Source organism: Scylla paramamosain, unplaced genomic scaffold (genome assembly GCF_035594125.1).
Source record: "Scylla paramamosain isolate STU-SP2022 unplaced genomic scaffold, ASM3559412v1 Contig80, whole genome shotgun sequence".
In the NCBI taxonomy this organism is placed as follows: domain Eukaryota; kingdom Metazoa; phylum Arthropoda; class Malacostraca; order Decapoda; family Portunidae; genus Scylla; species Scylla paramamosain.
The window spans coordinates 170,001-197,500 of record NW_026973745.1 but is presented as its reverse complement, the minus strand read 5'-3'; the positions used below and the strand labels follow the sequence as shown (position 1 = coordinate 197,500).

Here is a 27,500-nt window from a genome sequence, read left to right as displayed (position 1 = left end):
TTATCGATCTATCTATCCACCTTTCTGTCTATCAATCTACCTACCTACCTTCTTGTCTGTGTACTATCTATCTATCCTCCTATCTGTCTATCTATCTGTCCATATCTATCAATGGTGTTATTCCTCACATTCTGATCCACAACCCTCATGTGCTTCACCGATACCCCCCCGCCACACACACACACACACACACATAGGATTAATGTTAAGTCTTTCCCCACCCCCTATGTACTTTTTCAGTTTGTTAACTGCCTAAATAATAAACCGTTTATTATTATTATTATTATTATTACACACACACACACACACACGCGGGGCCACAAACACCACTGATTGCATTCAACATATTCCTCCCTCCCCTCATTGGTGGTGCAGGTAGCCAACCACTGTTGATACCCGATCCCTGCCGCTGGAAATAGTCGCAAGTTTTTCTTTTTTTCCTTTTTTTTCACTTTTTTTTCTTCTTTTTTTTTTCTTTAGTCAAGTCGCCCCTTAAAACTCACGTGGAGAAAACGGGGGCTCTATTTCCAGCCTCCCCTCACACAATCGCCACGCCGTCCACTCACTCACCATCACCACTCACTCACTACTTGCCACCCACCGCCCGCTCGCCACTCGCTGCTACATACAAATGACACCTTTAACTCCTTCACTGCAAGACAACTTTTCCCATTATGACCTACAAACTTTTTTTTTAGATATATTTTAGTACTGTAGTCTCTCTTTAGAAATTTCGTCGCATGGAAAAAAAAAAGATAAAATTTAGCTATTTTTTTCTTTCCTTTCTCTCTCTCTCTCTCTCTCTCTCTCTCTCTCTCTCTCTCTCTCTCTCTCTCTCTCTCTCTCTCTCTCTCTCTCTCTCTCTCTCCCTTATCTCCTCTTCCCTCTTCACTTTATTTTCATATTTTTTTTCCTTTCCTCTATTTTTCTCCTCACCTGTTCTTTCTTTATCTTTATCACGATTTTTTTTTTTTTTATCAGCTTTCTTTTTTGTTGTTTTCATTACATTGCTCTGAGTGTGAACAAAGGACACCCATTGCAAGGAAAAGGTTAACAAGAGAGGGATGATTTTCAAATTACATCAGCTTTTTTATCAAAGTGTTAGGTTAATTTAATTTAGTTTAGGTTAGGTTAGGTTAGTTAAGGTTAATTTAATTTAGTTTAGGTTAGGTTAGGTTAGTTTAGTTTAATTTAGTTTAGTTTAATTTAGTTTACGTTAGTTTAGTTTATGTTTAGGGTAGGTTAGGTTAGGTTAAGTTAGGTTAGGTTAGGTTAGGTTAGGTTATGTTAGGTTAGGTTATATTAGGTTAGGTTAGATTAAGTTAGGTTAGGTTAGGCTAGTCTGGTTAGGTTAGTTTAGGTTTAGGCTAGGTTAGGTTGGGTCGGTTAGGTTAGGTTAGGTTAGGTTAGGTTAGATAAGTTAGGTTAGGTTAGGCTAGTCTGGTTAGATTAGTTTAGGTTTATATTAGGTTAGGTCGGTTAGGTTAGGTTAGGTTAAGTTAGGTTAGGTTAGGTTAGATTAAGTTAGGTTAGGTTAGGCTAGTCTGGTTAGGTTAGTTTAGGTTTAGGTTAGGTTAGGTTAGGTTAGGTCGGTTAGGTTAGGTTAGGTTAAGTTTGTTTAGTTGAGTTTATTTTAGGTTGAGTTAAGTAAGTTAGTTTTAGCCAAGATTAGATAATGTTTGGTTAAGTTTAGTGTAGGCTAAGTTAGATTAGGTTAGGTTAGTGTAAGAGCCATTCAGCTGATTGGTTTCACTGTTGATGCCTTCCCTGTGTAGATCACGAGGAGAGAAAGCGCCATATTTTACCGAGAAATAAACTGGCAATGTCTGAAAATTAGTAGTAACAGTAAATTAGTAGTTATTTCCATAATCCCCGAACATGTTCATTGATTTGCGCCTTTATTTGTATTTTGTATAACATCAGTATGGGATAATGCATGACTGTTTCTGAATTCTTCCTGTAGTGTTTTTGAAGCCATTCAGTCCCACGTCTTCCAAATTTGATCCAATCCCCCATTAATAAGTCACAAAAAATGCAATGGAGTTGAGAGAGTAGCTGGGTGATTCATAACGCCCTCCTTGGAAACGAAAAGTATTATCCTTAAATTCATCCTCTTTGTGACATCTGGAATATGATTAAATCGATGTTGTGTTAGTGAAAGAGTGAAGCCTAGGCCTCAGTGTTCTTTCTTCTTCTTCTTCTTCTTCTTCTTCTTCTTCTTCTTCTTCTTCTTCTTCTTCTCCTCCATCTTCTTTTCCTCCTCCTCCCTCCTCCTCCCTCCTTCTCCTCCTCCTCCTCCTGTCAGGTGGTCGCCAGAGCGGATCAACCTTCTCCAACGCACTCTGTCTTCTGCGCCTCTCCCAGTCACAGCCATTATAAGCATGTCTTTCACTGCATACATAAACCTTCTCTCAGGTCTTCCTCTCTTTCTCCTACCGGTATATCCCATCCACAGCATCCTCCTCCTCCTCCTCCTCCCCACCCACTCCTCGTCTGTCCTCCTGACACGCCCACGCCACCTCAGTCTCGCCGTGTGTAAAGAGGCGTGTATAGCAGGCAGTTTGTGTAATGCAGTTGAATTTGACGTGAAGAAGCCCATGAAAAGATAATGTATCCTTTTTTCTTTTTTTCTTTTTTTCTTTTCTTCTTCTTTCAGTGGCTAAAATCGTTGCTATTGTTCAGTGTATGCGCTGGTGTGTTTTATGAATGTAGGAACACAAATATTAACAGTGGCAAAAAATATGGGAATTAGATAATCCAGTTAGTCATTCGGCTAGTCAGTCAGTCAGTCAGTTTGCTAGTCAGCCAGTCAGTCAGTCAGTCAGTCAGTCAGTCAGTCATTCAGGTCAGTCAGTCAGTCAAGCTCTCAGTTTGTCAGTTAGTCATCCTGTTCATTCATCTGATTCATTCATTCATTCACTCCTCCAATCACTCACTCCCTCATTCACTCATTCACTCACTCATCCGACCTAATCACCACAGTCCCTCACTACCACTCACCACCACAACTTGAGGCACAGAAAAACTGACAAGATCGAACACAAATCTCACGCTGACTAACCTTCCTCCTCCTCCTCCTCCTCCTCCTCCAGACAAGAGATAACTTAGACTGAAATTACCACGATAAGGAGAAGAGGACACCAACCTTTCTCCATTCCTCCTCCTCCTCCTCCTCCTCCTCCTTCCTCCTCCTTCTCCTTCTTCTCCTCCTCTCCTCCTCACCCTTGCCCCGTAATCGTTAACCACTGCACTAAACAAACTTATTTCTATTTCCTCTTGTTCCCTTAATATATCCCTTTACTCTCTCTCTCTCCCTCTCTTCTCTCTTCCTCTCTCTCTCTCTCTCTCTTCTCTCTCTCTCTCTCCTCTCTTCTCTCTCTCTCTGTCTCTCTCTCTCAGCTGAATTCATTTTCCACCGAAGTTTCTTGTTGACTCACTTCTCGCCTTCATAATCTCCTCTTTCTCTTTCTTTTTTTCTTGCTTTCCTTTCTTTTTTTTCCTTCCTTTCTTCTTTCTTTCCTTCTCCTCTGTTTTTCTTTGTCCTCCTCCTTCCCTCTCTTTCTCTCTCTCCTTCCTCTCACATACAAAGGTGAGAGAATCCTTTTAAGTCAATCAGATAAGGCCTCATCTGAAATCTCTCTCCTCTCTCTCTCCTCTCTCTCTCTCTCTCTCCCTCTCTCTCCTCACTCTCATCTCTCCTCTTCTCTCTCTCTTCCCTCTCTCTCTCTCTCTCATCTCTCTCTCTCCTCTCTCTCTCTCTCTCTCTCTCTAGGTGTTATTTGGCGTTCATTTGCATCCTTTTCTTTCAATCAATATCTCCAACCACCACCACCACCACCACCACCACCACCACCACCGCCAATCTCCCTCCATTCCTCTCTTCTTATCTTTCCTGTTCGCTCTCACTCTCCCTCTCTGCTTCCACTCTTCCTCTGCCCACCACTTTGCTCTGTACTCTCACACTGCCTGCGCTGGTACTCAGAGGAGAGAGAGAGAGAGAGAGAGAGAGAGAGAGAGAGAGAAGAGAGAGAGAGAGAGAGAGAGAGAGAGAGAGAGAGAGAGAGATTATTTTCATATTAGTTTATTGCAAGTGCATTCTATGATCTGTACCTATCTCCATTAATAAACTACGTGTTGGAAAACAGGATAGAACAGGACAAGACATCTCCCCGCCCACCTCTCCCTTCACCTGTGTACTGAGAGAAAACGGGTGATAGACAAAACCACGTAGGTCCTGCATAGAAAACGGAGTCACGGGTATTCTGTGGTAAAGAATGAAAACTAAGGAAGATTCTGTAGTAGACTGCCATTGCTAACGGGGGAGGGGATGGACAAAGTGGCGGTGAGAGAGAGTAGAAAATTTTGTGCAGCAAATGATGAGGTAACACCACGACAAAAAGTTAATAATTTACATATAGTCACAGTATTACGCGTTAAAATCTGACTCGCATACAAAACAGCGTGAGTAATGATGGTCACCAATATTAATTAGATGCTATCGCTCCACTGATCTGAAAAATAAGGAATTAATGACATGTAATCACAGGAAGTTACATTTAAAGAGCCACACGGAGCCTTGAATACAGACTAGGCAGCGTGTCCATAACTCACCAGGTACCACCACCACCACCACCACCACCACCACCACCAGGCAAGACAGGTGCTCGAGGCGGAAAGACTTTGACTCGTACTCGTAAACATTTCCTCGTTGTGTCCCTCACGTGTAGCAGGCTGTGGCGGGGATAATTTGTGGTTTTAGAGACTGTTTTCATGATTGTAGTCATAGCTTATCAAGAATTCTAAACTAGCAATATGAAAACACCTTAAAGAACACAACTACTGATCTCTTAAGAACACAAAATAATGGAAGCAGCAGGAAGCCATCAGGCCTACACGTGGCACTCTCTGTGTCAAACGTGCCAACCTGTTTCCACCCACCATCCCCATCCATAAATTTGTCTTAATTTTTTAAAGTTTCTAATGACTCAGCACTAACAAGCTAATTACTGCGTCTATCCCATTCATCTACCACTCTGTGAGAACCAATTCAATCCTATCTCTTTTTTAAATCTAACCTTTTCAAGACTGAACCCGTTATTTCTTGTTCTATCCTCATTACTGATCCTGAGAATTTTGGCTACGTCACCCTTATTGTACCCCCTGTAAAACTTAGACTTTCATCAGATCCCTTCTTAACCTATGTCTCTGTAAAAAATGTAAATCTAAAAGCTTCTGTCTTTTTGTAAGGAATAACCCTCATCCCCTGTATCTCTTTGGTTGCTCTAGAAAAGTGTAGTAGTAGTAGTAGTAGTAGTAGTAGTAGTAGTAGTAGTAGTAGTAGTAACAGTACATGCTAATAGTAATAATGGGAGTACTGGTGTTTGCAGAAATAGTATTAGTAGTGGTAAAAGTAAGGGAAGGTTAAGATGAGAATGAAAGAAAACACTGTCAAGAACACCATTAGTGATTTCTGCAGCTTTTGTAAATAATCCTGATGAGAAAACAAAGTGTCTGAGAATTCGTGGGCGTAAGCTTGAGGGAACACGAGAAATGTAATAAAAATGAGAGTTCTGTCCGCCACTGTACCTTATAGGAGATGGAAATAGAAATAGATAAGTGAATATATAAACATAAATAAATAGATAGATAGATAGATAGAGAGAGAGAGAGAGAGAGAGAGAGAGAGAGAGAGAGAGAGAGAGAGAGGGGGGGGGGGGGAGAGAAGAAGATTGAAAGTGAGAGAGATTCAGCCAACCTCTCCTTCTCCAGCGGAATTGCAGTAGGCTCTCCGAGTGTTAGGGAGAGGAGGCCTAATTGTTGCAGGTGTGGAAGGGTTTTGTCTCCTGTGTCAACCTTAGTTATCACTGCTCGCAAATTTGTATCTCATTAGTTAAGCAGGTAAGTGAAGCAAGGCGACCTGTCCCCCCATCCTCCTCCTCCTTCTCCTGTTTCTCCTCTTCCTCCTCCTCCCATCTCTGTTCTACACTTCTCTCTCTCCTACGTATTTCTTTCTTCTTCTCCTCTCTCTCTGTTTTCCTTTTCCTCCACCTTCCCTTTCCTACTTCTCCTCCTCCTCCTCCTCCTTCCTTCCTTCCTTCTCTCTTTCTCCTACGTGTTTTTTTTTTCCCTCTCTTCCATTTTCTCTTCTTTTCTCCTCCTTCCTCCTACACCTCTTTTTCCTCCTCCTCACTTTTCTTCTCTTCCCTTCCCTTCCCCTCCCTCTCTCTCTCCTACTTATTTCTTTCTTCCCTCTTCATTCTTCTTCGCCTCTTCTCTCTGATTTCCTTTCCCTCCTACTCCTCTATTTCCTTCTCTTTCTCCTATCTCTCCTCTACCTCCATCTCACATTTTTCTCCCTCTTCTCCCTCTCTGCTCTCTTTCCTTCCCTCTTTCCTTCATTTCCTCCCCCTCCTCCTCCTCCTCCTCCACCTCCTCTTAGTCCAATACTTCTCTCCCCTTCCTCTCCTTTCTTTTCTTCTCTTTTCATTCTCACTCCTTTCGTGTATTCAGAGGAGAGGTAGGTGAGGAGAAAAGAGAGGAGAGAAGAGAGGGAAAGATGGAGGGGAAAGGAAACTGGAAAGAGGAGAAAAAGTTAGGAAGAAGGAAGAGAGAGAGAGAAAAAAAAGGACATGGAGAGGGAAAGAAAGGAAACAGAAGGCTGAAGGGAGGGAGAGAGAGGGAGGAAACAGGTTAGAGGAATGGAGGAAAGTAGAGTCGAATTAGAAATGGAGGAGGGAGGATACGATGCAAGGAGTGTTTGTAAAGTGAGCGCTGATTGGCTGGTGCAGTACGTCCGTAGCTGCGTGATTCAGTGGTGTGTGTAGCCTGCCTTGTGTTGCTTCCTGCGGGCCTGGGTCTGGTCTCGTCTTGCCTGGAGGTGGTAACACTCAGAGGGAAGACCAATCACAACTCTTTATCTTGTGTTGTTTGGTGTGTGATTGGCTTTTGTCACGTTTGTAATTACTCAAGGGGAAAGGTTGATTCATTACAAAGTTTATATATTTTATTGGTATGGGTATTCTTTGGTAATTCTGGATACTATTGCAAAAAAAAAAAATGTTTGGGTTAATAGAGAGAGAAGAAAAGAAAGATAGAATTTATATATTTTACCTGTTAATCCTTTGAGTGCTAATGATGCTATGACAGTCCATTAAGTTTGCAAGGAGAGAGAGAGAGAGAGAGAGAGAGAGAGAGAGAGAGAGAGAGAGAGAGAGAGAGAGAGAGAGAGAGAGAGAGAGAGAGAGAGAGAGAGAGAGAATCACCATGACAGCAGGAAACTAATATGTGAGCCCTTTCCTGTCACCCCCTCCCTCTTTCACCATTCCTACTCCCTTCTTCCCTTCTCCTATTCCCCTTACCTTTCCTCCCTTTTCCTCCCTTTTCCTCCAGCTGACCCTTGTTTTTGTTTCCCATTTTTTCTTCACCTGGGTAATTTTGTCGGGGGGTTGGGGGAAACATACTGATACGATCTCTCTCTCTCTCTCTCTCTCTCTCTCTCCCTCTCTCTCTCTCTCTCTCTCTCTCTCTCTCTCTCTCTCTCTCTCTCTCTCTCTCTCTCGAAAATTGAAGGTGGGGAGAGCAGAGGGGAGGGAGAGGGAGGAGGAGAAAGGGGGAGGTGGTGATTTGAAGGTGATGCGACTGTGATGGCTGTGCTGTGATAATGTGCTGATGATGATGATGTTGATGGTGACGGTTCATTCAATTCTTGTTGGTTTGTCTGATGTGTGTGTGTGTGTGTGTGTGTGTGTGTGTGTGTGTGTGTGTTCGCCTTAATATTACATCTTTCCCTCACTTCTTTTCTTTCTCACTTATTTCTCGTCTGTTTTTTTTTTTTTATATAGTTCTTCATTTTTTTCTCTTCCTCATTTCTTCTTTTATATTTTCCCTCGTACATTTGCTGTGTGTCGCTCAAATTTCCTTCACTCTTCGTCATTTCTCTTCCATATTTCCTTGACATAACCTGTCATCTCTCTCTCTCTCTCTCTCTCTCTCTCTCTCTCTCTCTCTCTCTCTCTCTCTCTCTCTCTCTCTCTCTCTCTCTCTCTCTCTCTCTCTCTCTCTCTCTCTCACTTTTTCTTATCTTTCTTTTCACAAACACCGTAATCTTTCCCTATCACCTTCCATTTACCTAAACATCACCTGACTGACATTCTCACCTTCCCCTCTTACTCTCCCCATCACCTTCTCCCTCTCCCTCTCTCTCTCTCTCTCTCTCTCTCTCTCTCTCTCTCTCTCTCTCTCTCTCTCTCTCTCTCTCTCTCTCTCTCTCTCTCTCTCTCTCTTAAGGCCGGTTCACACGATCATGCTGCATGACAGTCAGCATGAAACAACTGCATGAAGTAGATGCATGAAGCGCGTTCGGACGAATCACACCTATCGTCATTGAGTGCAAGATCTAGCGGTGGTTGCGGCACAATGTCTCTTTCTCGTGATGATGCAATTGCGCTTGGTTTGGCAATAATTTTAAGAGAGAAAAAAATTCTTCACGCCAACGGAAAAGAAGATGGGTCAAGGCATGGATTGCCCGAAAAGAACATTCGCACACAAACTTAATGAATGAATTGCAGTGTGAGACAGACAACTGGAGGAACTACCTCAGAATGGATGAAGGTACCTATAACAATTTGTTGGAACTTGTGTCACCTTATATCAAACGTGAAAATACTAACATGAGGGAAGCCATTACTCCCCATGAACGTTTAAGTGCGACACTACGGTTCCTGGCAACAGGACGTTCTCTGAAAGATTTACGATACTCCGCACGAATGGGCACCTCAACATTATCAGAAATCATCCCTGAAACATGCAACGCAATATTCCACGTCCTGAGAGGTGAATTTTTACAGGTAAGTCAACGTTTATTTCAATAAACATTTGAATTAATGATTAGTCATTGCTTATGAGAAATACCTTATATATTTCCTGTAAAGGCACTGTGAAACACTTCGTTTTAACCAAAAACATAATTTACTTCATTTAATATACATTATTTATGTAAATAAGTACATGTTGCAAAAACATAATAAATCTGCAATGCTACTTTTAGAAAAGTATCCTTCAAAAATAACCAAATTGAGTTCCTTCACTTTACATTATTGATGTAAATAAGTACATGTTGCAAAAACATAATAAATCTGCAAAGCTACTTTTAGAAAAATATCCTTTAAGCACGGACATGTATATCATCATAAATACAAATGAAACAAGTCTTTTCTGAAAAACATCTTCAAAGAGGAGTGAAATTCGCGAAATAACAACCTAAATTTTGTGGATCATTGCCTACATTTGGGGTAAGGGGAGGTTCACTAATGGATGTTGACCCTCGGATTTGGGGGGCATCATTGTAATTGGAGTATTGTTGGGATTGTATCATAACATGAGGTGACGTAACTTGGTTTGAAACAATTTAAACAATATCTGAAGGCTTAAATGTTACATTATTAAAGTTTAGGCTTACATTGCTACTAAGCTCTCCTCCTTCTGCAGCGTCTAGAACCTCATTAATTAAGCGACGTGCTACCCTACTTGTTTTAGGGTCGAACTCGTCCAGTTTTGAACCTACATATTTACCAAAAATACTCATTGACGACTCTGGACGCTGCAAGTTTTCGGCCACTCTCTGTAGGATGTCATGCGTCACATCATTTTTCTTTGTGGGTCTCGGTCTTTTGTTCGGAGTTGGTGTTTGAACTGATGTGCTGCTTTGTGGCGAGGTAACATCAGTATCCAAGTCGTCAGCATGACCTGGTTCAGTGTCTTGCGATACAAGGTCTGTTGTTTTCTGGTAAAGAAAAGGTTCATCACGTGTTAAGTGCGAAACATATCATTCAAATTATTTATATGTAATATGCTGAATAACAAAGACTTTCAAGAGTCTGTAACAGTTAATGTTTCCCACGTCTATTATTATTTCCCATTTTTTCCAGTTTCCCAAAACCGAACAAGAGTGGACAAACATTGGAAACCTATTCGAAGAAAAATGGAATTTTCCAAACTGCCTTGGCGCAGTTGATGGAAAACATGTACACATCACTCCTCCAAAGGATGCAGGGTCTTACTTCTATAATTATAAAGGGTACAATAGTCTAGTTTTAATGGCAGTGGTCAACGCCAATTATGAATTTTTGTACGCAGACATAGGTACCAATGGCCGTGTTTCAGATGGTGGCGTATTGAATAACACTACTTTTCGAAAAAAAACTCAAAGACAACGAACTTCACATTCCACCCATTGGGAAGCACGGTCTCCCTTGTGTTTTCGTGGGAGATGAAGCATTTGCGCTGCGACCTGATTTTTTAAAACCATATCCACAAAAGGAGCTGAATGATGACAGAAGAACTTTTAACTATCGTCTATCAAGAGCTCGAAGAGTAGTTGAGAATGCGTTTGGCATATTAAGCGCTAGATTTCGCATTTTCCACTCAACTATAAATCTCAAATTAGACAGCATTGAGAAGGTGGTGCTAGCTACAATTGCATTGCATAACTATTTGCGAAGTAAAACAGTCACCACTCATAATATTAATAATGATTGTAATGACATGATGCCCAATAACAACAGCAATGAAAATTGCATGGCTAGTTTAGAAAGAGGAAGAGATGCACGGGTTGCATCTCAAATTGCTCGAAATGTTCGGGACAACTTTATGACATATTTCACAGGCGAAGGTGCTATTGCATTTCAAGAGAATGTACTGTAAACATGTAAGCTAATGAAGTACTTACCATTGTATTTCCATCTTCCTCTAAAGTGCTTGTACTTTGGCGAGGAACATCTTGGTCTGCAACAAACCTTAGTTCGTCAAAATAGTACAGAGATGGTGTGTATAATTCATCTGTACCAGAGCCAGATTTTTTTTAATCATTAATTTTCTTCAATTCTCTTCTGAAACTACTCCTCAGAGTGTTTATTTTTCTAAGTACATCTGCCTTTGATGCTCCAGGGACTAGTTTTCTGTATATGTCAAGTAACGCATCTAAGGCACTATTCCTTTTGTTTTTGTTACTATAATCCTTACATTGCACTCTCCACAAACATTCATGATTTCTATACATGGAAATAAATTCTAATGTATTATCTTTTTCGTTTTGCTTATCCATTGCACTGAAAAACAAGAAAACAACTATATTAATCAAAGATAAGAGCTTGTGTACTGTTCACAAATACTGGCAAGAATGACGCAATTTGCATGACTGACGTTCACTCGGTCATGCCATACATCAGGCCATGCCAGCTCCGCCCCTTGCTCACAGGATTTCCCTTCATACGTCATGCCGCGTGTTCATGCTGCATGTCATGCCAAAAACGGGGTTCACACGATCATTCTTTCTAATCATGCATCCGCTTCATGCAGTTGTTTCATGCTGCCTGTCATGCAGCATGATCGTGTGAACCGGCCTTTAAGCATCCAGTGGCCAGATCCACGAAACGGCTGCTACTTTTAACAAACTGCGATCAGCGCCCATTATCAACCTCGGACCGCCATATGGTATCCACGAACGCATAAGAGGTTCGTGTTGCCATAGTAGCAAGGTTGGTAAGAAGTTACAACCTCCTGAGGTGATGTAGGTTAACTCCACCTCGCCTGAAAACTCTTATATAAATATTTATGTGCACAAAATAACCTTTTTTTTAATTGTTTACAAGCTTTACCAGCAAGGAAGCATGGTTTTGTGATGCATAAAGTGAAATCTTGCATGGAACACTGAAAACAAATGAAGAGGCTGATTTGTCCCACACGTGCGCACTCCCCATTCCCCCGCCCACCAACAAGTGTGTACTGTGATTACGTATTGTTTTCGTCGTTTCTTGTGCATATATTGGATATTTTCTTAACATACTACCACGTTCGTGCCTTGAGGCAAGAAAGGCGGTTTCAGGATCGCCTTGACCCCTTGGCATTGAGTGATAATGAGCTCATGACCAAACATCGCTTCCCTCGGCTGACCTACTAATCCTCTTGTTTGAGGAGATGCAGCCTCAGCTGGAGAGAAGGACAAGGCATAGCCAGGCATTACCAACTCACACCCAGGTTTTGCTGGCCCAGAGACTGTTTGCCAGTGGGCCCTTCCAAAACGTCATTGGAGACACTGCAGGTAAGATGATACTGGTGTTGCATGCTTCAGTACAGGGGCTGGCTGTTGTGGAAATTATCAGGGAGCCCTTTCCCTGACCTTATTACTGGTCTATTCTCTTACATTCTTCGCATATACCTTTAGATACACATAAAACGTAACTTTAAGGCGAGGAAGAAGTGCCCCTGCCCTTCAGGGAGTCCAAGGGATGGGCGAAGGTCCCCAGAGATTAGGTTAGTCACCGTACACTTTTATAAGAAACATTACCTAATCTAACATAACCACAGGGGCTAGACCCACCCTTAAGGACACTAATATAAGTTAGCATAACCTGTGAAACACCCCTGAAGGATGGGGGTACATATATGTTTCAGGTTTATCAAGAGGTACTGTATATGTGAAAGAATGGAAGAGGATAGACGTGTAATAAGGACAAGAGAGGACTCCAAACAATTACCACTACTTTTTGTTGAAACAAATTGCACAATATCCTATAAATAACTTTTGTAGGTGAATAAACTGATGTTCAGTGTGGTGAATAATACTTAAGTGTGGCTGACTTTCAAGGATAAAAGGCATAAAAGTCAACCTGCTGCATGCCATAGTTTATAAAGTTGTAATCCAGTGTTAGGAACGTGCCAAGATTAGTTAATAGTGCCAAAATATGTGAGTGCATAATTGATAAGGAGGGATGAGGGATGATGCTAACCTTACCAAACCTGCCGTCAAGTACCCCCGGGGCTGTCCCTTCCTCACACACCACATTATTATTCATGTGTACAAATATTTCTAGACTTGTAGGTTTATTTCTGACATGTTTCTAACACTGTCTTGAGGATAACTTAATTTACTATACTGCTGGCAAAAAAATTTGACAGCAGATGTAATGTGTGCATGGATACGGCTGCACTCATGGAAACAACACTGCATTACATCTACAAGGATCACATTGCATTTCTGCTGCTGGTTTTTTTTTTTTTTTTTTTTTTTTTTCTTACAGCAGAAGGATGTATCTTATTCAAAATAAATAAATAAACAAAATGAAAACTAATGGCTTATAATCTGCTTTCAGGACCTATTCAAGCAAGTGTCAGCAGGGTCTTCAAGTGTGTGTGTGCACCGTGTTGAGTGTTAAGTCAGTGCAGGAAATCAAGATGCCTCCAACACACCTTGATCAAAGGAGAACTGCACACCAGTTCTTCAGGATTAAAAATTTCTTAAGGGTTATTGGGGCCATTGATGGTAAGATTAATAATAATGTATTTTGTTTTAAATTTAGTGCTATTGTTATAGTCTATCACTTCATCGGTGTTTACTTTGAGTGAAAGGTATCTCACAGCCTCAAGTTCTTGTTAAGCATTAAAAAGTTTTCATATCTTATGTATACTGTGTGCATATCCAGTGTAGGGATGCTATATATATATATATATATATATATATATATATATATATATATATATATATATATATATATATATATATATATATATATATATATATATATATATATATATATATATATATATATATATATATATATATATTAATGATAGATATATGTAGCTACTGTGTAACATGATCATCTAATACTTTCTTTTGTGTGCACAGGCACCCACATTGCCATCAAGGCCCGAAGAGTGGACGAGGCCCTCTACTTTAACTGGAAAAGGTATCACTCCCTCTGAACATCCAACTTGTTTGTGATGCGAATGGAGTGATCCTCAGCTACTGCTTCAGATTCCCAGGTATATAGTATTATTGCATCACATGTTTACCCAACCATATATTTTATTGATTTTCATGTGACTGCAATTGGTTACTGGTATTACATAAGAAAACAGTGTGACAAACCTTGACATTAGTTATAGAAGGAGGCAGTAGACACCTGCCGAAACGATATTTACTCCCAGTGAGGTCTAAAGCACTGTTCAGGGTGTGCTGTGAACTTATCATTAAATCCAGCTGTGACCTCACTGAACGTTTCCCTTTGTGTCTCACAACACAAGGGGGCAGTCACAGCCTGCCCTCTGAAGACAACTCTCTTCCTCCACACAAAACTACAAGCACCTAAAAACACACACACCTTTCACTCAAAAATTTCAAAATCATCATGGTGACTCCTACACCAGCCTCCGCGTCCCCATCTGGGGAGGGGACCATAAATGTGCCCAGGTTGGACTGCCTTTATGTCGACGACCTTAATTAAGTGTCTTGACACCCCCCTCAATGTTCTCTTCATTAACTTCTGCAACATTCGCAGTCTAAGATCTAATTTTCAATCTGTAGAACACCACCTCTCCTCTTCTAAACCTCTTCTTTTCCTCCCTGAAACTCAGGTGTCTGAGACAACTGACAGTAGCCCCTTTTCTGTTCCCTCCTACTTTCTCTATCCTCATTTTCGATCCAAAGCTGGATGTTGCCTTTATGTGTGCAATGCCTTAACATGCTTTTGTGCCCACGCTCTTGAATCTTCCGAGTTTTCCACCATCTGGCTACGACTACAGAGTCACTCTCAAACTAAATTTATCTGTGCTGTATATCTCTCACCTAACTCCTCTGACTATAAGAAATTCTTTGACTACTTAACTTCCAAAGTGGAGCACATTCTGACCCTCTTCCCTTTTGCAGAGATCTCCATTCTTGGAGACTTCAATGTTCACCACCAGCTTTGGCTTTCCTCTCCCTACACTGACCATCCTGGTGAACTAGCCTTCAACCATATATATATATAGAGAGAGAGAGAGGAGAATGGTGCGATAGCGGAAGAAACATCCCTGTGTACGTTTTGTGACAAAGTGAAACCGTAAAAGCCATGTTCCCAGATTGTTATGTGAGTCATAAAAAAAAAAATAATAATAATCCTATCACAAGATGTTGTAAGTTAAGTGGACACGTGTAAGAAATGATAATTCTGCGTAATTATGAAGAAATTCTGAGGTTGGTGTGTGAGGTCTAAATTTGTTAGTATACAGTGTTAGGGCCTAGCTGTATGTGGGACCATCAGTTAAAATGTTCAACAACAATTTGAAGGTACAGGAGGCTGATAAACTTGTAGGGATATTACAACAACAACAATAACAACAACAACAACAATAATCATCTTCAAGGTGAAGAAAGTTGTTTGTATAGGGTGCGGCCCGAAGGTTCAGTTGTGTGCAAGTGTTCCCTCCAGCTGCTTGCTCCACTGAGCCTCCCATGCAGCTCTTGGCCTGCCTCTCCATCTTCCTCCTGCCACTTCTCCAAACATAAGTCTTCCAGGTGTTCTGGCTTCTGTTATCCTCTCTGCGTGCCCCAGCCATCCTCTCTATCTGTCCTCTGTCACCTTCACTACATGTGTCTCAGTTTGCGTCTTGTGCACCTCACTGTTGTCTTGAACCTTAGTCCTCGTGTTTGGCGTTTGGCGGAAGTCGTATCTTACGCTTCTCCTTTTCTTCTTTTTCCTTCTGTTCCTCCGGATCTTTCTCTCTTTTTTTTGTTTGTTTTTTTTTGTTTCTTCTTCTTCTTCTTCTTCTTCTTCTTCTTCTTCTTCTTCTTCTTCTTCTTCTTCTTCTTCTTCTTCTTCTTACTACCATCATTATTATCATTATCATCATTATTATTATCATCATTCTGCCTTTTCTCCTCCTTATCGTCGTGGCCATCATCGTCGTTGTCGTCGTCATCCTACTTTTCCTCGTCCTACTACTACTACTACTACTTTCCCACTTATTTATCACGTAATGGTTTATGTCCCCATAACGTGATCCTTGTATATGTTTACATGGAAACAACACTGCATTACATGTACAAGGATCACATTACATTTCTGCTGCTGTTTCTCTCTCTCTCTCTCTCTCTCTCTCTCTCTCTCTCTCTCTCTCTCTCTCTCTCTCTCTCTCTCTCTCTCTCTCTCTCTCTCTCTCTCTCTCTCTCTCTCTCTCTCTCTCTCTCTCTCTCTCTCTCTCTCTCTCTCTCTTACAGCAGAAACATGTATCTTATTTAAGATAAATAAATAAACAAAATGAAAACTAATGGCTTATAATCTGCTTTCAGGACCTATGCAAGCAAGTGTCAGCAGGGTCTTCAAGTGTGTGTGTGTGCACCGTGTTGAGTGATAAGTCAGTGCAGGAAATCAAGATGCCTCCGACACACCTTGATCAAAGGAGAACTGCACACCAGTTCTTCAGGATTAAAAATTTCCTAAGGGTTATTGGGACCATTGATGGTAATTTATGTATACTGTATGCATATCCAATGCAGGGATGGTATATATATATATATATATATATATATATATATATATATATATATATATATATATATATATATATATATATATATATATATATATATATATATATATATATATATATATATATATATAGCTGCTGTGTAACATGATCATCATGTAATAGTTTCTTTTGTGTGCACAGGCAGCCACATTGCCATGAAGGGCCAAAGTGTGGATGAGGCCCTCTACTTGAACTGGAAAAGGTATCACTCCCTCTGAACATCCAACTTGTTTGTGATGCAAGTGGAGTGATCCTCAGCTACTGCTCCAGATTGCCAGGTATATAGCATTATTGCATCACATGTTTACCCAACCATGTATTTTATTGATTTTCATGTGACTGCACATGGTTACTGGTGTTGCATAAGAAAACATAGTGTGATAAGCCTTGACATTAGTTATAAATGAACACTTGATATACTCCTTTATAAGTAATGAATCCTCTTGTAGTATGAAATCTCACTTTTCACAGGTGCCTGCACTCTTGTGGAGGTGGCTTGCAGTACAGACCCATCAAGTGTGTCAAAATAATTAATGCTTGCCTGCTCCTACACAACTGCTGCATCAAGTTCCTGATGACGTACGTACTTGTCACTATTTTTCTGGTAGTTGACAGGATATATCTGTATCATGGACATTAGATTTAACCGAGTACAGTCGTGAATGTTCTTACACTTGTTGTTAGGGTAATAATATTTGTCAGAAGTGTACCATCATTTAATGAAAATTATTTTTTTTTTCCCCTACAAAGATGTCTTGAAAGTCATTATGGTTTGGGCTAGTTTTAGATCATAAAAATGCTAAATGTCAAACTGCATGACTATTCCTCTCATACAATATAAACTTTAAACAAATGGAACAGTTAAGTTCCAGTCCCTACACCTCTCAGACCCTCACAAAAGTCTGCTTATAGCTACCACCTCTTGAGGATGAAGCAGTGCCCCATGCTGATACCAACCCTGCTGTGCTGTAGAGGGGTCAGTGTGCTCCAGGCAGAATTGTGTAGCAAGAAATCATACAAAACTTCTTCCAGCAATGCAGTAAGGAAGTGAGGTCAGTAATCATGTAATGAGTGAATTAATGGTTTTCCATGTATCACTGCATACTAAATGAAAGAGATCAGTGCAACATTTAAATTCAGCAAACACTTAAGTGGCTTGCTAGTATAAGGTATGAATAACACAAATAGATAAAAAAAATGCTGCAGATTTATTTAAAAATAAAATAATATTACCAGTTACCAAAGTCTTTGCAAGAATAAGAAAAATATAACATATATGAGTATAGTTCACATCCTGAAAAAAAAAAAAAAGTAAATAAACATATTTGTAGAAATGGCCACCAGCAGGTCACCACAAAACACTAATCTTATTTTTGTACTTTAAGTAACACAGAAGCATTGTAGGTATCACAGTGAAGTTTGGTATTATATTGCATTAACATTAACATGCTGCTAGAGGTTAATGATAGAATTGCTACAACTTAATTCTACAGAAAAGAAATATAACTTAATATAACTTAATTTGATAACTTAGTCTTATAACTTAATAACTTAATAAAGGTAAACTTATGAAAGGTAAACATTAGAATGCTATAAATTATTGGTGGGTGGTGTTGGCATTAATGAAGTGCTCAGTAAGTGTTACCAGCTGCTGCAATGAATGCACAATGTTCCTCTGCACTTCAACAGATTGTCAAAGTGCCTGGGACATGTTTTGTACAGCCAGCTGCACCATCACCAGCTCGTCCATGCTCGGATGAATCTGCTGTTGGGTTTCCTGTGCTTGAGAGAGAACTTCCAAGTCAGAGTGGCCATCTGAAATACAGTTTAGAAGCAAACATGACTACACCTCAAGTTACAAAGTAAGTGGTATTTCAAGTTACATGTCATGCTATCTTGCTGTGTCCTTTTACCTCATTTGCTCCTTGGACCTTTCTGCTATACTGTACCCAGGCTGGTGGTGTGATGCTCTTATGGAATCAACACTTTATATGCCTCAGAGATGTATTCCTCAAAAAAAATAAAATAAAATAAAATAAAATAAATAAAATAAAAAATTAGGTCAAAGTAGCAAGAACAACAGACTTAGTGGCAGGAGTTGTATATGTATAATCAGTGTTCATTGTACTGGAGGACACAACTGAATACATGTTAACATGTTATTCACCATTGCATGTAGTCATCTATAATGAGCATAATTTGAACAAAGATGTTCTCATCCAGTGCAGATGATACACCATTGTCAAATCCAGAGGCCCCTGTGGACCCAGCGACACCAGCAGTGGTGTTGGATGGCTCCAACACCACTGCTGGTGGAAGGCTGTGGTCCTAGAGGCCCTGACACTTCTGGAAAAAAAAAAAAAAAGCTGTCATTACTGCAGGTAGAGAATAAGCTGGTATTCTTTGAGTGATGTTTTTATTGACAAATTTTTCTTTTAATTAGCAGTCAACCTAGTCATGTCTGTGTTTATCACATGGTTTTGCTGAGTTGATGAGCAAATGTGCAGATATCTACATTCATGAAGATGATTGTTGGACATGATGCTGCCAGCCCCATGGAAGATGATGCTGTAGCACAATTATTGTTACATTACAGTACTGAACTTAAAAACAGCATTAATTTACAAAATGTAATTTGACCTTTGTTAGTTTACTTATGCAGTGTGGTGCCATCACTTTCAGGGTATGGCAGTCCTGCAGATGCTGTGTGAGACAACATCCACAGCATGACCAACTCCACAGCAGTGTGTGTTGTCTCATCTGGAGTCCCCACCTGCATGGATATGAATGTTGCAATTATCATCCACTTAGAAGTTCACATGTAAAGCCAAATCAACTTGGTGTAAATCATGAATGCATTAGAGCACAATAATGTTATCTAGCACTGCAGTGGTCACTGTCTCGGACCTGACTGCCAGAGGTACTGTACATACTCCTATTTATAATCCATTGCTTAGTTGGTTCTTGGTTATGTTTATTGACTATATGGGTAAATTTTGTAACAGCACCAATAATGAAATACAACATGTACACAAGAGCAAACTTCTTTTTATACAACTGCAGGGGTTTTAAGCACTGCTAACAATGACCTAACCTAACTAACCTAACCTAACCTAACCCTCCTTCCTCAACAAAGTAAAACCAATGTTCAAGAAATAAAAATTTATTACAGCAGTTTGTGTCCCAAAGGCTGATCAGAAAGAAACTTTTTTTTTTTCTCCCAATATGTAACTGAAAGTCATACAGAGGAATTTGTTCATATTACTCAAAACAATGTTCAGCAATGCCCAAAACATCAGTTAATTAAATTCCATGAGCAATTAGGTCAAGACAAAATATGAATCAAATATGGTAGTGTGGGTAAATTTTTACTCTTTCATCTGTTTATCTTTTCCACATGAAACTAAACTATTTGCTTTTTGTTATTTTTGGCCTACACTGAATTAGTATGTTAATCAAACCTGATGTAACCTTACCAAAGTGATCTAACAAAACCAAAATAATATAACCTAACAAAGACAAACCTAAAATATCTAAAATAATCTTGCTTCTCTAAAAAATATGTACATGTAGCCGTTTAACAATTGCTGTCATTATTGTAATTAATTTGCAGTTGGTATATGCGTGGTTCAGATTACTCTGGAATGACAAAATGTATCTGATGAGAAGTGTAAGAAAAGCCATGTTGAGACTGGTGAAAGAGTAAAAGAATACCCTACTGTGTGTCTGCTGGAACCATAAGCCATGATTTCACTTACTTGCAGCAGGACGTCACACCATTTTTTGTAAATCTCACAGTAATAACAATCATATAGCTCTCTGTCCCTCTTCTGTGTCAACCGCACCATGCTCGGTCTGCAACTATGCTAACCAAAATGTGATAAGAATAACCGATTAACTCGCCAGTGTCTGCAGTGTGACGCTGTTCTGCACCACCCTTGTTCTTGACATGGGTCGCAGGTCCTTCAATTTCCTCTGGCCCTCAGGATAGGCAATTGCCGTGAGGGGAAGATGGCTGAGTCTGGGCAGGTTGAGAGATGTGATGCTCATCAGGGTGGAGAGTGGAGAGTGGGTAGCGAAGTGCAGTGCGGTAGGAGTAGACACGCTGCCAAAGGAGCAGGAAGTGGTCCTTGGTCTCAGAGGAGCAGCCCTATACCAAGGGTAGAAGGGGTTGCTTTATCAAAGTTTGTAAACAATGTCGCGTGACTCCCTTTTGTGGTGTCAGTTTTGCTGTCCACCGCACCCCGATTCTACACCACCTCCACCAAGGTGGAGGCCTCGGTGTCAGTGAATCATTGTCTCCTTGTTTTCTTAGGGGGTTCAGTAGCCATGATGAAAGCATCGTGAGGACAGTTGAGTGCGGTGAGTGGTGACATTGGGTGTGTGACGCTGTATCAAAGTTTGTAAACAATGCCGTATGATTTCCTCTGCAATAACACAAAGCATCCTGGGATTGGCTGCCTTGCATGTGACGTCGAGTCAGTGACGTATCACTCGGGCAGCCAATGAGAACGCTGAGGGGGTTAGCAACCTCCACCCGCCAACCGCAGAAATTCTTTGTGGATACCGTTTCTTGGAGATTGTAATGCGGTTGCTGTGAGAGCGGAGTTATACCATTTGCCCGATCACAGGATGTTAGGCAGAAACCTGTTTCATGGATCTGGCCCATGGAGGGGGAGAGGGACGACCTGGAAATCTGTTCTCTCTCTCTCTCTCTCTCTCTCTCTCTCTCTCTCTCTCTCTCTCTCTCTCTCTCTCTCTCTCTCTCTCTCATTAGGTTATCCTGGGTACCATAGTCATTCCTCTTGCTGGATTAGGTGGTGGTGGTGATGGTGGTGGTGGTGATGGTAGTTGATGGTGTTGGGTTGAGTTGAGGATGGGTAGGATGTAGTAGGGGAGTGTTTGTGTATTTTGTGGTTAGGTTGTTGTTGTTGTTGTTGGTGGTGGTGGTGATGGTGTTATATCAAGAACAATAGCAATTACTTAAACTACATACTATTATTACTTGTTTCTGCTGCTACTACTACTACTACTACTACTACTACTACTACTACTTGTTTACTTTCTGAACGTCTGCATTAGTCATTCTCTCGCCTCGCTGGAAAAGTTATTGTCACTGTGTTTGTCGCTCATTGTCACACACACACACACACACACATTGACTTCACAAAATTCAAATGTAAAGAAAGGAGAGAGAGAGAGAGAGAGAGAGAGAGAGAGAGAGAGAGAGAGAGAGAGAGAGAGAGAGAGAGAGAGAGAGAGAGAGAGAAACTATCTTTACTGTAAGGAAACTAAAAATAAGAATTAAAGAAATCACTGATGAAGGAAGGAAACTTGTCAATATACGTAAGTGAAGGAGGAGGAGGTAGCACTGTCGGTGGTCTGTTTAACTTGAACTAATTATGCAGATAAGATAGGATTACAGGAAACCGTAGGGAAAGCTGGGCGTGTGCGTGTGTGTGGGCGCGTTGACGGACTTGCTGTTTGTGTGTGTGTGTGTGTGTGTGTGTAGATGTTTCGTAACTCGCTAGCTTTTCGAAACCACCTCATCTCTCTAATGGATCAGTCTTCCTCCTCCTCCTCCTCCTCCTCCTCCCATATGGCCACAGCCCTTCCTCTTTAACTGTTATTTCCTCCTTTATTGTTCTATTTTCACACTCTCTCTCTCTCTCTCTCTCTCTCTCTCTCTCTCTCTCTCTCTCTCTCTCTCTCTCTCTCTCTCTCTCTCTCTCTCTCTCCTCATTTATTGCTTACATTCTTATTCCTGTCATTATTCTGCCTTATTTTCCTTTAATTCCAGTTATTATCCATGCTTCCCTTCGCACGTAATTCGCAATATTTCTTTCTTTTATTCGCCTTGTCCTCTTTATTGTCCTCTATCCTCTTTTAAGTATTATTCCACGTCTATTTTCTCCTTTTTTCCTCCTCCCCATGTTACCTTTAAGCGGTGCGGTGTGTGCACACACGGGGCGTGGTGTGTGCAGGGATTTGACTGTAATGCTGAAACATTTCTCCATCTTTCTTCACAGATTTCAGTTTCGTGGCTTTACATTGTAGCGTCATAATTAAGCTCTTTTTCTGGGAGCGATGAGCGACTCTGAGAAACACGGCGAGGGAACAGCTGGTGTGGTGATCCTGGGGAGACTGAAGGGAAGGGGAGGCTTGAGGGGAGTTACAAAACAAGATTTGACGGAGCTGACGCCGGGACGGCTTTCAGACAGGCGTGTGGAGGTGGGGGAGGGACATTCTGAAGGCGTGTGATGGGCTGGCTGTGTGTGGTGCCGGGAGCTTTGGCACATATGTCATTCATTGCTGGCAGTTATTGGTACAAGCACGGTCACAAGGCGAGGGACGGGCCACGCTTGTCTCCAGTGTCTGCCATTTGCACTCCGTCGCAATTCCTGTGTCCTGCTGATCGTCTCCTCATAACAGTGGCAAGGGACAGTGTTATCAAACCAAAGTGATGACGGCTGAGGGAACATGAGACACATACGAGTAACATGCCACACAGTAACGGGGTGCTTGTGAGTCTACTTGGGTCATGAGCTACTAGGGCTGTAGGGGGTGACTTATTACTGGTACTCCTGTAGAATATTTGGCACAAGGATCACTGGTACTGAATGGTCATCTGGTACCGGAGTCACTGGTAAATTTACAGGGGTCATGTGGCCAAGATGTGTCAGCCTTAGTCACTAGGGACGCGGGATCAAGTGGGCGCCGCGTCAGTTGTGCCTTGAGATGAATGCCAGTCACACCTTGTTTCATTCGCTTCATTAATACTGGATGGAGGAACTACACGTGTCAGCGGAATACGATGCAAACTACACTTCAGATTTACAGACTAATCAGATATTTTCTTGACGCGGCATGTGAGTGAAGCCTGGACGGAATAAAAGGGATGAAAGGCTCTTGATGTGAAGGGAACGAAGAGAAGGGAAGGCTGTATGGAGGAGGGAAAGGAAGGAATGAAGAAAAGAAGCTTCGAGAGGGGAATAGATTTGCTTGAAGGGAATAGAAAGGGAAGTGAAGGGAGGGGAGGGGAATATAGGAAGGAGGGGTGTTATAATAATGTATGAAGGAAGGAAGGAAGGAAGGAAGGGGAATAAGAGAACTGGAGGGAAAGGGATGGATAGACAAGAGCTGCTGGAAGGGGATAGAAATATATTATGTATGAGGAAAGAGAAAGGGAGGGAGGAAGGAAAGAGATTGTGTAGATACAAAGAAAAATATCATCTGCTTGCCTTGGAAAAAGCCACCAATTGAGGAACCTTTGCCAGAGAGAGCAGTGACATGAACACACACACACACACACACACACACACACACACACACACACACAACGAATACATGCAACATAATAAACTCAATCTAGAAAACTTACAATAAAAAACATGAATTTACTTTTAACCAACCGGAGAAAGTCAACGTGTCTCAGGAAGAGGAAGAGGAGGAGAGGGAGAGGCGCCCCCTTGAATTCCCCATTTATTCTAAGGGGGACAGGTGCCATTACTCTGACCCCCTGTCTACCTGGGTGAACAATAGTGGGTTACCTGGCAAGCCCGATAAGAGAGAGAGAGAGAGAGAGAGAGAGAGAGAGAGAGAGAGAGAGAGAGAGAGAGAGAGAGGGAGGGAGTTTGACTTTTGTTTGCCCTTCGTTTGTGTTTGTTTGTGTTTAAAGAAGCTGGATTTATTTTTTAACTTCGTATTCATAAATTTATTAACATTTTTTTTTTTTTTTTTACCATTAAGAACTACGATCCATCTTCTAGAATTATAACTTTTCACAAATTACCAGTCATTAGTAAAGTCATCTCCTTATTGAGTAATTTCCCCTTATTAATAACTCCTAATTAACAACTTGGTATTTTTCCCTATCAATAACAAACTTTATTTTCTTAGCGATTAAAACATTTCTCTATTAAGAATTGTTTTTCCTTCTTTTTTTTCTTTTTATAATTTTTCCTTGTGTATTTTCTCTAATTAACGACTTGATATTTTTTCCTATCAATAACAAACTTTATTTCCTTAGCGATTAAAGCATATTTCTCTATTAAGAATTGTGTTTTCCTTTTTTTTCTTTTTATAATTTTTCCTTGTGTATTTTCTCTAATTAACGACTTGATATTTTTCCCTATCAATAACAAACTTTATTTCCTTAGCGATTAAAACATGTTTCCCCATTAAGAACAGTCTTTTCGTTCTTTTTCTTCTCATTTTCCTTGTCTTTTCTCTAATTAACGACTTGATATTTTTCCCTATCAATAACAAACTTTATTTCCTTAGCGATTAAAACATGTTTCCCTATTAAGAACAGTCTTTTCTTTTTTTTCCTTTTTTTTCATTTTTCCTTGTGTCTTTTCCCTTCATTTCTCACCGCTAATTTTCTCTCGTTCACAAGCAATCCCAACCCTTTGCCCTGGTTACTCTTTACTCCTGGGTCTTCCTTTGTGTTCCTTTATATATTCTACTTGGTGGTAGCCTTTGATTTATTACGTCAACGCCAAAATACCAGTCAGGGAACCAGTCTGTCATTCAGCCAGTCAGTCAGTCAGTCAGTCAGTCAGTCAGTCAGTCAGTTAAGCAATCAGTGCATCAGTTTATTAGTTGGTCAGTTCAATAATCAGTCAGTCAGTCAGTTAATTTGTCACCTCCAGAATTAGACTCTTATATATTCTAGGCGATTTTTTTGTGCTTATTAATATATGGATTGATTTGCTTGCTTGCTTGATTGATTGATAATTTACTTGGTTACCTCCTTCATTGATGTTTATGCAGCAACAAAATAGAGAACTTTTTTTTTTACTGTACACCTTCGCACGTAAAAAAAAAATAAATAAATAAAAAAATAAAAAAAATAACCAGTCAGTCAATTAAGGAGTCAGTGAAACAAAACGTCACCTAAACCTTTTTTCTTTTCTTTTTTTCTACCTTTTTCCCTTTTTTCCATGATCCTTTCTGCCCTTTCTTTATGGACTGGCACTTTGAACAGGCCTTTTCTTTCACCAGTCTTTTGTTACCTTTGACCAGTGCCCCTCTTACACACAAAGGGAAAAAAAAACAAGATAATCAATGATAATATTAGGCGTCCAGCAAGGCGGTATTCTGTCCTCTATAAAGGCTAGATCTACCCACACACCAGTCCATTCATAAATTCCTTGCTTCCTTCCCTTCCCTTGCCTCCCACAATACCCGCACCCGTGATGTCAATGGCTGGGCGTCTACTGCAAGTGTTCCCTGTTCTTTACCTTCGCGGCGCCGCTACGGTTATTCCCTCGTAAACTTTATAGACTGTGAATATTCGTTTTAAATGTGCGGTACTTCCAAAGCCAGAGGAGTCGTCCCGGGCATAACAGGCGCATATGTTACGGACAACGCGATGGAGAAAACATTATTTAGTGGCGTGGGTTGTTTGTTTGTTCCACCCATGAAGTCTCCACCCAAAGCTTCTCTCCTTTCTTTATTTTTCTCTTTCATTATGCTGTTGTTTTCCTTCATTATCTATTGTTTTTTTTTTTCTTTCTCATTTCTCTCCTTCGTTTCCGTGATTGAGGGGATGTTTTCTCTCTCTCTCTCTCTCTCTCTCTCTCTCTCTCTCTCTCTCTCTCTGATCCTCATCATCATTCACTTTTATTTTCCTTTTATCCCATCAAACACGCATCACCATTAATGTAACACACACACACACACACACACACACACACACACACACTTACTCGTGATAATTTTGTTGATTTGCTTTGGTTAATGTGGTGTACTGTTGGTAATAACACTGCTACCTTTACCCCGCGCTTCCATTCATGAGCTTTGAAGACACAGGTGAGAATTGTGTCACCTGTGGACCCCTTTATTTATTTGTTAGGTTTGTTTATTTTCTTGTGTCTTGGATTATTTTTCTCTTTCTCGTTTTCTTCCTTCTCCTCCAGTCAGTTGTTCATTCTTCTTTTTCTTTTTTTTATTTCTTCTTCTTCTATATATATATATATATATATATATATATATATATATATATATATATATATATATATATATATATATATATATATATATATATATATATATATATATATATATATATATATATATATATATATATTACCCTGAAGTGTTTCCTGCAGAATTTATAAGCCTAATTTAGATTTTTTTGGATTTCGTTAGGCCCATCGGACGTGTGTGTGTGTGTGTGTGTGTGTGTGTGTGTGTATGTGTGGAGTGTTTAAATACAAGAAACTTTATACATTAGTCAGAAAGCTCTTGTATTTACGATTTTGAATTAATGCAAAATACGATATCATCCTATCTCCTCCTCCTCCTTCTCCTTCTCCTTCTCCTTCTCCTTCTCCTTCTCCTTCTCCTTCTCCTCCTCCTCCTCCTCCTCCTCCTCCTCCTCCTTCTCCTTCTCCTTCTCCTCCTCCTCCTCCTCCTCCTCTGTTTCATGGTAATTATCATCCTGCAGGTTCACATTTTTGGTGCATGGTAGACAGCGAGCAGCATCAATGGAGTCAGGAAAGATTTGTCACGTGTTTATTAATGGTGATGCTTAAAAGTCACGTCAGGAGGGGAAGATATGAAGAGCGGAGATCACATTTTAACCAGGGTTCCCAAATCGTCTGTTTTGATACCTCTTAAATTCCTCCTGGGGTCAAAACGAGGAGAAGGGGTGGAGATGGGGAGATAGGCAAGTGGATAGATGGTTGGGGAATGGAGGTTTGGGGGCAGATGGGGAAATGGGTAGATAACTAAGAGGAATAGTGAATCTGGAGATGGGCAGATGTGCAGGTAGGTAAGGGGAAGGGGTGAAGGTTGTGTAGGGAGGAATGGGGGAGATGGGGAGATGGGTAGGTGTCTGTGCATAGTTGAGGAGTAATGAGGAGTTGGGAAGGGGAGAAAGGAAATGATGGGGAGATTGTAATGAGAATGGGAGGATGTTTTTGGAGATGGGAAGGTGGTCGAGGAAGCGAGGGGCGAGGAGGATGGGGAGATGGGTAACAGGAAATGGGGAGATGAGAGGGAATCATTTTTGGAGATGAGGAGATGGGAATGGACGGGGGAGTGTGCTGTTCCCCTCTTCTCTCCCCTCGTTTCCTCTCCCCCCTCACCGAGCTGGAAAGGGTAACATTTTCCTTCTTCTTCTGCTCCAATGTTCCTACGAGGTT

At 40.7% G+C, this 27,500-nt stretch overlaps 1 protein-coding gene and 1 long non-coding RNA gene across 4 annotated transcripts in view; one reads left to right on the top strand and one right to left on the bottom strand.

Moving 5' to 3' along the window:
• Positions 1–27,500, top strand: part of LOC135098781 (bestrophin-2-like) — an 83,164-nt gene that overhangs the window by 43,813 nt on the left and 11,851 nt on the right. For 2 of the 3 annotated variants that reach the window (XM_064001179.1, XM_064001178.1), the window contains one exon: positions 9,927–10,717. The exons of the other annotated variant lie outside the window; for it this stretch is intronic. The gene's annotated coding sequence lies outside the window, so the exon portion shown is untranslated. Of the gene's footprint in view, positions 1–9,926; positions 10,718–27,500 lie in introns of those variants that run through there. 3 annotated transcript variants of the gene reach the window in all.
• On the bottom strand, positions 8,949–11,745 carry LOC135098783 (uncharacterized). The gene is made up of 2 exons (XR_010267371.1): positions 10,727–11,745; positions 8,949–9,781 (listed from the first exon to the last, which is right to left on the bottom strand). It is a non-coding gene; the product is annotated as an uncharacterized LOC135098783 (long non-coding RNA).